Genomic DNA, 13142 nt, shown 5'->3' on the forward strand with positions numbered 1-13142 from the left:
AAATCACCGTCAAATTCCGGTACCCACTTCCCCTCGTCCCAGCGGCCCTGGAACATCTCCGCGGTGCCACTGTGTTCACAAAGTTGGACCTCCGCAGCGCGTACAACCTCATCCGGATACGCGAGGGGGACGAGTGGAAGACCGCCTTCGTCACGCCCACCGGTCACTACGAATACCTCGTGATGCCGTATGGCCTGGTCAACGCCCCCTCCGTATTCCAGGATTTCATCCATGAGGTGCTCCGGGAGTTCCTCCACAAGTTCGTGTTGGTCTATATCGATGACATCCTGATTTACTCCCGGAGCTTGGCCGAACATCGCCACCACGTTGCGGAGGTCCTCCAACGCTTACGGCAATACCATCTGTTCCTGAAAGCAGAGAAGTGCTCATTCCACCAACCCTCTGTCCACTTCCTGGGATATGTGATTGATCACAGTGGCATCCGGACGGACGAGGGGAAGGTATCTGCCATCCAGAACTGGCCAGTTCCAAGCACCATAAAAGAACTCCAACGATTCCTTGGTTTCTCCAATTTCTACCGTCGATTCATAAAGAACTACAGTACCATCGTCAGTCCACTCACCAACCTCCTCCGTAAGCAGCCCAAGTCTCTGTCCTGGTCCCAACCTGCCACCGAAGCTTTTGAGACGCTCAAGAAGGCCTTCACCACCGCTCCCCTCCTCGTCCACCCCAACCCGGACCTACCATTCATCGTGGAGGTGGATGCCTCCACCACAGGAGTGGGAGCGGTCCTATCACAGCAGCAGGGGAATCCAAGTAGGCTCCATCCATGCGCCTTCTTCTCCCGCAAGCTCAACCCGGCGGAGGTGAACTATGACATCGGGGACCGTGAACTCTTGGCTGTAAAACTCGCCCTTGAGGAATGGAGGCATTGGTTGGAGGGGGCCAATCACCCTTTCCAAGTACTCACCGACCACAAGAACCTCGAATATCTGAAAGCCGCTGTGGCGAGGGGGGCGTGGTTCAGCGAGGTCTGCAACCGGAGAGAATAGCGGGAGACGCGTGGTAAGTGAGTGGGTTGAATACAAATCACGAACACCTGTTTCTCATTCCAGTGATTGGCGCGGAGACAGGATAAAACGCCGTGAGAAGCAGGAGTGTGAGAGAGAGAGGGGAACTGCTGACTGAGTCGTGTCGAGTTACCTGGAGTGAAGCCCTTGTGGATTGTGTATACCAAACCTGGAGTGAAGCCCGTTGTGGATTATTTTCGTTGTTGTGCGCTGCACAGTCTTTCTGTTGATCTTTGTGGAAAGCTAATAAAAGTCTCAGTCAGCAGTTGCTCGTCGACCCTGTCCTCTTCCTTCCCCCACTACGAACTTAACTGTGTTACACTGGTGCCGAAACCCGGGAAGGAAGACGGGAGCACGTCGCCATGCAAGCATCGTCCTCCACCCCATTTGCGGACATCATCGCGTCCCTCGCGGTCCTGCACCGCGAACAACAACAGGCCCTGCTGGAGCTACGAAGCGACCAAGAGCGCTGTTTTCAAGCCATCTTACAGACCCAGCAGGAGGACCGCGAGGCGTTCCGGAGCTGAATTGACCGGGAGGTTCCCCGGCAGCCCCTTCCAGCTGCCTCTCTCTCTCCCTCTCTTTTGTCCCCCTCTCTCTCTAGACCTGTACCTCTTCCCAGGTCTCGTCCGCCCGGCCTACCTCGTGTTCCGCCCCGAGGGCTGGACAGGCACCTTCCTACGGACCCAGAGCCCCGCCCAGGGGGGCGGGATTCTCTGCTGCCGGGACGGACCCCACTCCTGCTTCTCCCCTTTCTCCGCGCCAACCATTCAGCCCACTCTCTGCCACTGGAGCGGCGGGCAGGTCTGGGCCGGCCTGTTGGCGGTGTGGGGATCCGGATCATTTTGTGGATAAATGTCCGGTTATGGAGGTCGGGACAATGATCCGGGTCCCCGACGATCCACAGGCCGCCCCTGGTCAAGCTGGCGGGTACCAAATACCTGTGAGTATCAAGGGGGGTACCTATCAGGCTTTGGTGGACTCGGGCTGCAACCAAACCTCTGTTCATCAAAGCCTGATTTCATCTGGGGCGTTGGATACAGGCCGCATGGTTGGGGTTCGGTGCGTGCACGGGGATGTGGTGAGATATCCTCTTTTGCCCGTCATCATTAAATTTAGGGGACAAAAGCATAGTGTTGAGGTGGCAGTTAACCCGCACCTCCGGCATCCGATAATTTTGGGAACGGATTGGCCTGCGTTCAAACAATTGTTGGGATGTTTATGCTCGGATGCCTCTTGGGGGAAAGAAACGCGGGGTAAACAGGCGCGCGTGCAGGTAGACTGATCAGAGACCGGAGAGCTCTGCTGCAGGGGAACTGAGTGAAGCCGGAAGACTAATTCTTCCGGAACGCGATGATTTCCCCCTGGAGCAGTCTCACGATGAGACGCTAAAGCATGCGTTTGAAAGGGTCTGCGTAATTGATGGTCAGCCTCTCCAGCCTGGACGTCCGCTTGTTTATCCATATTTCGCGGTCATAAAAGATAGGTTGTATCGAGTGACCCAAGACACTCAAACAAAAGAAGATACAACCCAGTTGTTAGTGCCAAAGAGCCGCAGGGAAATGCTTTTCCACGCGGCTCATTCTAATCCGATGGCAGGGCATTTGGGACAGGCGGCGACACTAAATCGTCTCATGACCCGGTTTTTCTGGCCGGGCATTCACGAGAATGTACGCAGGTGGTGCGCGTCTTGTCGTGAGTGCCAGTTGGTAAACCCACCGGCCACCCCAAAAGCGCCATTGCGCCCACTTCCATTAATAGAGGTTCCCTTCGAGAGAATTGGTATGGACCTCATCGGGCCATTAGAACGATCAGCCAGAGGACATCGCTTTGCATTAGTCATTGTTGATTATGCAACGCGATATCCTGAAGCTGTGGCTCTCCGCAACATTTCCGCTAAGAGTGTTGCGGATGCACTGTTTCGTTTAATCTCCCGGGTGGGGATTCCAAAAGAAATCCTCACTGATCAAGGCACGGCGTTTATGTCACGCACATTACGCGAACTGTACGAATTATTGGGCATTAAATCGGTTCGTACCAGCGTCTTTCACCCACAAACGGACGGGCTGGTCGAACGTTTTAATCGCACGCTTAAATCCATGATTCGTAAGTTCGTTCAAGAGGACGCCAAAAATTGGGATAAGTGGTTAGAACCTCTGTTATTCGCAGTGCGAGAAGTCCCGCAAGCCTCCACTGGGTTTTCCCCCTTCGAGCTTCTCTTTGGACGCCAGCCCCGTGGGGTGCTGGATGTCCTGAGGGAGGCTTGGGAGGACGGACCATCTCAGGCCAAGAACGAAATTCAGTATGTGCTGGACTTGAGAACAAAACTCCACACTTTGGGGCGGCTATCAATGGAGAATTTGTTACAAGCCCAGCACAGACAGAGCCAACTGTATAACAGACGGTCTAATTTACGCAAATTTGCACCGGGAGAGAAAGTGCTTGTATTGCTCCCTACTTCAAATTCGAAATTACTTGCAAAGTGGCAAGGACCCTTTGAGGTCACACGGCAAGTGGGCGAGCTCGATTATGAGGTGGTACGGTCCGACAGGAGGGGGGCACGTCAAATTTATCACCTCAACCTCCTGAAAAAATGGAATGAGGCAGAATCAGTGATGCTGGCGACGGTGATTAGCGGAGAGGATGATCTCGGGCCAGAGGCGAATATAAAAACGCAATCCTTCGCTCTGGTCCCGGGAGGAGATCACCTCTCGCCCTCCCAGCTCACTGATTTATCGAAATTGCAAACAGAATTTGCAGACGTGTTTTCTCCCCTGCCGGGACGTACCAACCTCATTCAGCACCACGTCGAGACGGAGCCGGGCGTGGTTGTTCGCAGCCGGCCGTACAGGTTACCTGAACACAAAAAAAAGGTAGTTCAGGACGAATTAGAAGCAATGCTGAAAATGGGAGTAATAGAAGAGTCCAGCAGTAACTGGGCGAGCCCGATAGTTTTGGTCCCCAAAACCGACGGCTCGGTCCGTTTCTGCGTGGACTATCGCAGGGTGAATGCAGTGTCGAAATTCGACGCGTATCCAATGCCAGTGGACGAATTGCTTGACTGGCTAGGTGCGGCTCGATTTTATTCGACACTGGACTTAACGAAAGGGTACTGGCAGATCCCCTTGTCGCCTTTATCCAAAGAAAAGACAGCTTTCACGACGCCGTTTGGATTACACCAATTCGTTACGCTTCCGTTCGGCTGTTCGGGGCGCCGGCTACCTTTCAGCGACTCATGGATAAGATTCTCCGGTCCCATGCTGCGTATGCCGCTGCCTATCTAGATGATATTATTATCTATAGTAATGATTGGGAGCGGCATATGCAGCATGTGAGGGCCGTCCTGAGATCGCTGAGGGGAGCCGGGCTCACGGCCAACCCGAAGAAGTGTGCAATTGGGCGCGTGGAGGTAAGGTATCTGGGCTTCCACTTGGGGCATGGGCAGGTGCGTCCCCAAATTGACAAGACAGCAGCGATTGCGACCTGTCCGCGCCCCAAGACCAAAAAGGAGGTTAGACAGTTCCTCGGGCTGGCGGGATATTATAGAAGGTTTGTACCTAATTATTCGGCCCTCACCAGCTCGTTGACTGATCTAACTAAAAAGGATGCTCCAGATACGGTCCAGTGGACGGAGCTGTGCCAGCAGGCCTTTACCCAGGTGAAGGCTGCTCTATGTGGCGGGCCATTGCTTCACTCTCCTGACTTTTCTCTCCCTTTTCTGTTGCAGACTGACGCGTCGGACAGGGAGCTGGGTGCTGTCCTGTCCCAGGAGGTAGAGGGTGAGGAGCGGCCGGTACTGTACATTAGCCGTAAGCTCTCTAAGAGAGAGGCTAAGTACAGTACCGTAGAAAAAGAGTGTTTGGCTATCAGGTGGGCTGTCCTCACCCTCCGCTATTATCTCCTGGGACGGGAATTCACTCTCTGTTCGGACCATGCTCCCCTGCAGTGGCTCCATCGCATGAAGGATACCAACGCGCGGATCACTCGTTGGTATCTGGCTCTACAGCCTTTTAAGTTCAAGGTGGTCCACAGGCCGGGTGTTCGGATGGCTGTGGCCGATTTCCTCTCCAGAAATGGGGGGGGGGGCTGCAGGCCGGACGGCTCCCCGGCCTGAGTCGGGCGGTGGGGGTATGTGGCGAGGGGGGCGTGGTTCAGCGAGGTCTGCAACCGGAGAGAATAGCGGGAGACGCGTGGTAAGTGAGTGGGTTGAATACAAATCACGAACACCTGTTTCTCATTCCAGTGATTGGCGCGGAAACAGGATAAAACGCCGTGAGAAGCAGGAGTGTGAGAGAGAGAGGGGAACTGCTGACTGAGTCGTGTCGAGTTACCTGGAGTGAAGCCCTTGTGGATTGTGTATACCAAACCTGGAGTGAAGCCCGTTGTGGATTGTTTATTTTCGTTGTTGTGCGCTGCACAGTCTTTCTGTTGATCTTTGTGGAAAGCTAATAAAAGTCTCAGTCAGCAGTTGCTCGTCGACCCTGTCCTCTTCCTTCCCCCACTACGAACTTAACTGTGTTACAGCCGCCAAACGACTCAGCCCTCTCCAAGCCCGATGGGCGTTATTCTTCTCAAGATTCCATTTCACCATCTCATACCGACCTGGCTCTAAAAACCTGAAAGCCGATGCTCTCTCTCGTCTCCACGCCCCGGAGGAAAAGAATGAAGAACCCGAAACCATCCTACCTGAATCCATTTTCGTCAGCCCCATCGAATGGTCAGAAGAGACCTTACCCTCCTCCAATGCATCCCCACGCACTCCGCCGGGTTGTCCCCAGGGCTTGCGCTACATCACCAGGACACGACGCACTCCACTTCTGCACTCTGTTCACACTTCACTTGGCACTGGTCACCCGGGGGTCAATGAAACCCTCTCGCTGCTCAAACAGCGCTTCTGGTGGCCAAACATGGCCAACGATGTCAGGAGGTACGTGCAGGGCTGCAGGGAGTGCGCCATCTCCAAGAGCCCACGCCATCTTCCCACAGGCAAGCTCCATCCTCTGCCCGTTCCTGAGAGACCCTGGTCACACCTGGGAGTAGATTTTGTCACAGATCTCCCCGAGTCTGATGGTAACACCTGCATTCTGGTCGTCGTAGACCGCTTCTCTAAAGCCTGCCGTCTAATCCCCCTGGAGGGTCTACCAACAGCTATGGCCACAGCAGAATTAATGTTCAACCATGTCTTCCGTCACTACGGAATCCCCGAAGACATAGTCTCAGACAGAGGACCACAATTCGTCTCACGGGTATGGAAGGCTTTCTTCTCACTCCTGGGTGTGACCGTCAGTCTGTCGTCTGGATACCATCCTCAGTCGAACGGGCAGACGGAACGGAAGATCCAGGAGATTGGCCGCTTCCTGCGTACCTTCTGTCACGGCCACCAGGACTCCTGGAACCAGTACCTGGGCTGGGCCGAGTACGCCCAGAACTCCCTCCGCCAAGCCACAACAGGATTAACACCTTTCCAATGCGTGCTCGGCTTCCAGCCCCCACTGTTCCCCTGGGACGGGGAACCCTCCAACGTTCCTGCTGTCGACTACTGGTTCCGGGAGAGCGAGAGGGTATGGGACTCAGCTCACCACCAGCTGCAGAGAGCCCTGCGCAGGCGCAAGACGACAGCCGACCTTCGGCGCTCCCACGCTCCAAACTACCAACCGGGGCAGAAGGTCTGGCTGTCCACCAGAGACATCAAGATGCGCCTGCCCTGCAAGAAGCTGAGTCCCCGCTTCATTGGCCCGTTCACCATCCTCCAACAGATCAACCCTGTCACTTACCGGTTACAACTCCCAGCACAATATAAGAGAATTCACCCAACTTTCCATGTTTCACTATTAAAGCCTCACCACCCTTCTGTTCTTCCTCCCACAGAACCTGACGTGGCAGCCGTCGAGCCCCCCCTTCCACTCATTCTGGATGATGGAACAGCCTACGTTGTACGTGAGATTCTGCACTCCCGGCGCCGTGGTGGTCTTTTAGAGTATCTGGTGGACTGGGAGGGCTACGGTCCCGAAGAACGCTCATGGGTTCCCAAGAATGATATCCTTGATCCAGCTCTGTTACAGACCTTCCACACCAACCACCCAGACAGACCTGCCCCACGACCTCAAGGACGACCACCACGACGTCGGGGTCCACGGCCCTCTGGAGCGGGCCGTGGGAGGGGGGGTACTGTCACAGACACGTCAGGTTCCACCTCACTCCCGTATCCACGCACTCAATCACCAGTCTACTAATCACCGCCACCTGCACATCATCACCGCAGTCATCAGCACACAGTTAAATACCACACACTCACACACACTCATCGTCCGGTCTCGTTTGTGTTACAACCAGTTGTACGCTTACCTTCAAGGACTCCAAAGTGATACTTACCTGTCTCCATTGTCTCCTTCGTCTCCATCGTCTTCGGATCTCCTCGTGTGCTTACCTGCCTGTGTGTGAGTGTGTTCGTCTGCCAGCTCCAGCGTCTCCCTCCAGTTCCATCTGCATCATAAAGAAAAGGACAGTATTCCCTCTCATTCACCTTCAAGATCTTCACCTTCATCTATCTACTCACCTGTCTCACTGCTGATCATTACAATAAACTGTTACGTTGCTTCCATCTCTGCCTCCGGTGTCTCTGTCATAACATTGTGTTAAAGTGGTGTTTATTATTAGCCATATAGACTACTTGCCAATGTGAACTGTCTGAAATAGCCAGCATCTGCTGTTTATTTCTCTCAGTGTGCACACTTTTATAACATTAAAATGTTTATGGTTTCATTTTGTTAACTAAATGTGTACTACCAGTATTTGCTTTAGTTAAAAAAAAAAAAAAACAGAGATCAGTTAAAGTATTTGAGGCTACTTTTGAAATAGCCAACATCTGCTGTTTATTTCTCTCATTGTGCAGTTTTATACTGATGATTTAAAAAAAAAAAATTATAATATTGTTGTCCCCACGGCCCCATTTAGTTTCAGTCTCTCCGTCTGGGATATGGCTCTAATATTATTTAAAAATAAATATTGAAGATTGAAAATGTTTAATTTTTTAAAATAAGACATAAAACATAATGGGGCGGTTTCCCGGACAGAGATTAGGCCTAGTCCTAGAATAAAATGGCCCTTTAAACCAGATTAACAAAAATGTGCTTTCTCTGTCATGGTTTAAAATAGTCCTAGACTTAGTCTAGTCCAGAGTTTAATAAACTGATTTCCTGGAGGAAGACTAGAGCTACTCCAGGACTAAACGGAGGCTTAAATTAAACCTACCAGGAGGCAGGTTTAACTTCAGATTAACGCTGTGTTTCAAAGAAGACACATGTAGCCTATTTCTTATATATATAGCGATATATATATATATATATATATATATATATATATATATAGATATATATATATTCTTTCTATATATATATATATATATATATATATATATATATATATATATATATATACAGTGGGTACGGAAAGTATTCAGACCCCCTTACATTTTTCACTCTTTGTTATATTGCAGCCATTTGCTAAAATATTTTAAGTTCATTTTTTTCCTCATTAATGTACACACAGCACCCCATATTGACAGAAAAACACAGAATTGTTGACATTTTTGCAGATTTATTAAAAAAGAAAAACTGAAATATCACATGGTCCTAAGTATTCAGACCCTTTGCTCAGTATTTAGTAGAAGCACCCTTTTGATCTAATACAGCCATGAGTCTTTTTGGGAAAGATGCAACAAGTTTTTCACACCTGGATTTGGGGATCCTCTGCCATTCCTCCTTGCAGATCCTCTCCAGTTCTGTCAGGTTGGATGGTAAATGTTGGTGGACAGCCATTTTTAGGTCTCTCCAGAGATGCTCAATTGGGTTTAAGTCAGGGCTCTGGCTAAGTTGTTGTGAAGCCACTCCTTCGTTATTTTAGCTGTGTGCTTAGGGTCCTTGTCTTGTTGGAAGGTAAACCTTCGGCCCAGTCTGAGGTCCTGAGCACTGTGGAGAAGGTTTTCATCCAGGATATCCCTGTACTTGGCCACATTCATCTTTTCCTCGATTGAAACCAGTCGTCCTGTCCCTGCAGCTGAAAAACACCCCCACAGCATGATGCTGCCACCACCATGCTTCACTGTTGGGACTGTATTGGACAGGTGATGAGCAGTGCCTGGTTTCTCCACACATACCGCTTAGAATTAAGGCCAAAAAGTTCTATCTTGGTTTCATCAGACCAGAGAATCTTATTTCTCACCATCTTAGAGTCCTTCAGGTGTTTTTTTAGCAAACTCCATGCGGGCTTTCATGTGTCTTGCACTGAGTAGAGGCTTCCGTCGGGCCACTCTGCCATAAAGCTGCAGTGATGGTTGACTTTCTACAACTTTCTCCCATCTCCCAACTGCATCTCTGGAGCTCAGCCACAGTGATCTTTGGGTTCTTCTTTACCTCTCTCACTAAGGCTCTTCTCCCCCGATAGCTCAGTTTGGCCGGACGGCCAGCTCTAGGAAGGTTTCTGGTCATCCCAAACGTCTTCCATTTAAGGATTATGGAGGCCACTGTGCTCTTAGGAACCTTAAGTGCAGCAGAAATTTATTTGTAACCTTGGCCAGATCTGTGCCTCGCCACAATTCTGTCTCTGAGCTCTTCAGGCAGTTCCTTTGACCTCATGATTCTCATTTGCTCTGACATGCACTGTGAGCTGTAAGGTCTTATATAGACAGGTGTGTGGCTTTCCTAATCAAGTCCAATCAGTATAATCAAACAAAGCTGGACTCAAATGAAGGTGTAGAACCATCTCAAGGATGATCAGAAGAAATGGACAGCACCACAGAATTCCATTAATGGAATTAAACGATATTTTGAGCCACTAATCCACACCTACCCCTAAACCTATACCCATAACAATTTCTTAAAACTAGTTATAAATAAAAGAATAAGAGACAAGTGTAATCACAATTATTTTTTTTATTTTTTTATAAGTGGTACCAAAAGTATGTTAGTTCAAATGATGATGAGTTGCAGTTGCAGTCCTCTATGGCGGTGATAGTTTTTATAGGGTACAGAGCAGAATTTCAGATATTAATCCATGAAAATATGATGAGAATTGAATCCACTCAAATGTCTACACTGAAACATGGCATGTCCAATCGTTCGATATCAGTGCCGTAAACCATGCCGTAACGGTTCTCGTGGGCACGACTTTCAAATTTGAATCATAGCGAGCGCGGACTTTGACTATGACGGTCGCTGCTGAGAATGAAGATGAAGATCACCGAAAAAGTGCAGAATTTGGATATGTTCCTTACAAAGATTTGGAGAGCAGCGAACAAATAAAGTTGATGTGATTTGTGAATTTATGTTGTGCTTTGGTGTGTCTTTTTGGCATTGTCAGTCACTCCATAGGAGAAAATGCCTCACAGCAAGCAAACTAAATGGGTAAACAATTACAGACATTTTTTTTTTTTTTTCATTTAAATGCTTTGTTAATGGTAAGTCATGTTAATAAAAGGTCTACAAATGTTAGTAACACATCAGTTAATGTTGAAATAGTGTACACTTTACAATAAGGTTTACAAATTCCATTAATAAATGCTTTGTTAATGGTAAGTCATGTTAATAAAGGGTCTACAAATGTTGGTAACACATCAGTTAATGATGAAATAGTGTACACTTTACAATAAGGTTCACAAATTCCATTAATAAATGCTTGGTTGAATGTAAGTAATGATAGTAAAGTGCATATAAACATGAACAACATATCTGTTAATGTTCAGATGGTTTGCATTTTAGAATTATGTTTACAGCCCAAATCAATGCCTTGTTAATAAATAATGCTGATAAATGGCATTTTTACCTTTAGGGTAGATGAGTTAGAAATGTTCACGATGCATTGTCTTGAGCAGATTATGTGCATGTAACTTGGGGGTTGGTCAGATGAAGAAGAAACTATTAAAGATTCTTGTAATACTGATATGTTGCACAGGTATATACATATCATGTATACATATCATATCCACAAACATTTAAATCTTCGAAATACGAACTCATAGGCATCAAACTTGGCATAGGTTAGTTTACATTAACCATTGGTTATTATCATAAAATATGCATAAAACAAATACCATACAAAAGATGCTGCACAAAACAGTCATATCATAAACACATGTTCATTTATAGACCAGTTCACTATAAATGAATGCAGGAAAGTCTGTTTTGAGGGCTATGAGTTTTTCCTATGTAGTCTGACTTACAATGACTAAACTATGCAGAGGCCTGCATTGTTTCAGCTCGTAAAACCATGGCAACCAGTTCTATTACATTGGGGGTTGGTCAGACACCTTGGGGTAGCATTTAGTGAGGGGTTTAAATAATATTTGTTGAATATAACAAATATTTGTGTCTGATTTATCTCAGTTACATATGCCAATATCTCAGAGTTAGACTGTGTCAGAAAAAAATATCTGTGGGTGCAGGATCTTACCAGTATGAAGAATAATTGGATTTCTGTATTGTGTCACTAATTAAGAAGGGGTTTGTCAAGGTAAAGTTAGTCGAAGATTGGATAGACTGAGTATGCTTACAAGTAAAAGAGGTCAGTTCATCACCTAAGGTCTCACATAAAGCATCCAGCATTCCCTGGTAGTGGTGCAAAAAGGAGCAGTAATTGGCGGATACTGAGCATACTGTGTTATACTCTTTTCACAATAATGTTTCTTAGTTTGCTATAACATGCATATTTGGATGCTTCCAAACAATGATTTAGCCTGTCTGAATTCAAAGTACAATTTTATTTATTTATTTAGCATTTTATATTCCCAGACCTGGCCTCATCATCATTTATGCTGTTCACCCAAAGAATAAGCCCCTAGATTAATTTATCAAAAAATCTGAATTCCAGTATATTTATTTTGGTCCCACTTTATATTAAGTGGCCTTAACTACTATGTACTAACATCAAAAAATAAGTACAATGTACAGTAAGGTTCATATTGAATTGCAAAACACTTTTGCAGCTTTTGGGGTGGGATATGGGTAAGGTTAGGAAAAGCTTTGCTGGTATGGGTAGGCTTAAGGTGTAAGGGATGGGTCAACAGTGTAATTATAAATGTAATTACAGAAATTAATTACAGATGTAATTACATGCAGGTGTTTTTAAAATATAAGTACAATGTAATAACATGTATGTACACAATAAGTACATTGTATTAAATGATTAATTTAAATGTAAGTACATAGTAGTTAAGGCCACTTAATATAAAGTGGGTCCTTTATTTTTAAAGACAGTTCAAAATAGGTTTGGATTTATGATGTTTTGAGCAATTATAACGGAAACACTGATGCCACACATCACACAATTCAATCCAATAAAGGCACAAATTCTCCAAAAGGTCTCTGTTTCTTTAGTCAATTTTGTCTTAGTTATTCAACACCCATCTTTCTTTTTTTAAAAAGGTTTTTTTTTTTTTTTTTTATCAGAGGATAATAATTAGCTTCTGAAAATAGCATCTGTGAAGTGAAGTGCAGCAGTAAAATGTTTATTAACAAATGAAAAGAAACAATATGGCAAACAAACAAACAAACAAAAAAACTTTCAAAAACTGGAACAGAACAACTAACTGTATCACATTAAAGACAGACCATGAACTGATGAAAACACAAAATTTAAATAAACATTCTTAACCAATCAATGCAATGAATGTGCAAATGAATCAAACTATATGAAAAAACATAGAAACAGATAAAAACCATGCGCTGAAACAAACCAAAACACATATTTTCCCTTACAGCAGCAAAGAATCACAATAATTACACTGTAATGTGATTGAAAATTCATTTACAACTCATTTTTAAATGAGTTGTAAATGAATTTAATTTAATTTAATTTATATATGTTTTATATATATGTTTATATATGTTTTATATATGTTGTTAATTTAATTTATATATGTTTTTTTTTTTCTTTTCATGTTGCATGAAAAATTTAAAGGGGACCTATTTTGTCCCTTTTTACAAGATGTGAAATAAGTCTCTGATTTCCCTCAAAATACCACACAGATAATTTTTATAGCATGTTAGAATTTCCACTTTTTGGGGGCAAAAATGTGCCATTTTTGTGTGTGTCCCTTCAAATGCAAATGAGCTGGTG

The sequence above is a fragment of the Chanodichthys erythropterus genome, chromosome 9 (assembly GCF_024489055.1).
Source record: "Chanodichthys erythropterus isolate Z2021 chromosome 9, ASM2448905v1, whole genome shotgun sequence".
Taxonomy (NCBI): Eukaryota; Metazoa; Chordata; class Actinopteri; order Cypriniformes; family Xenocyprididae; genus Chanodichthys; species Chanodichthys erythropterus.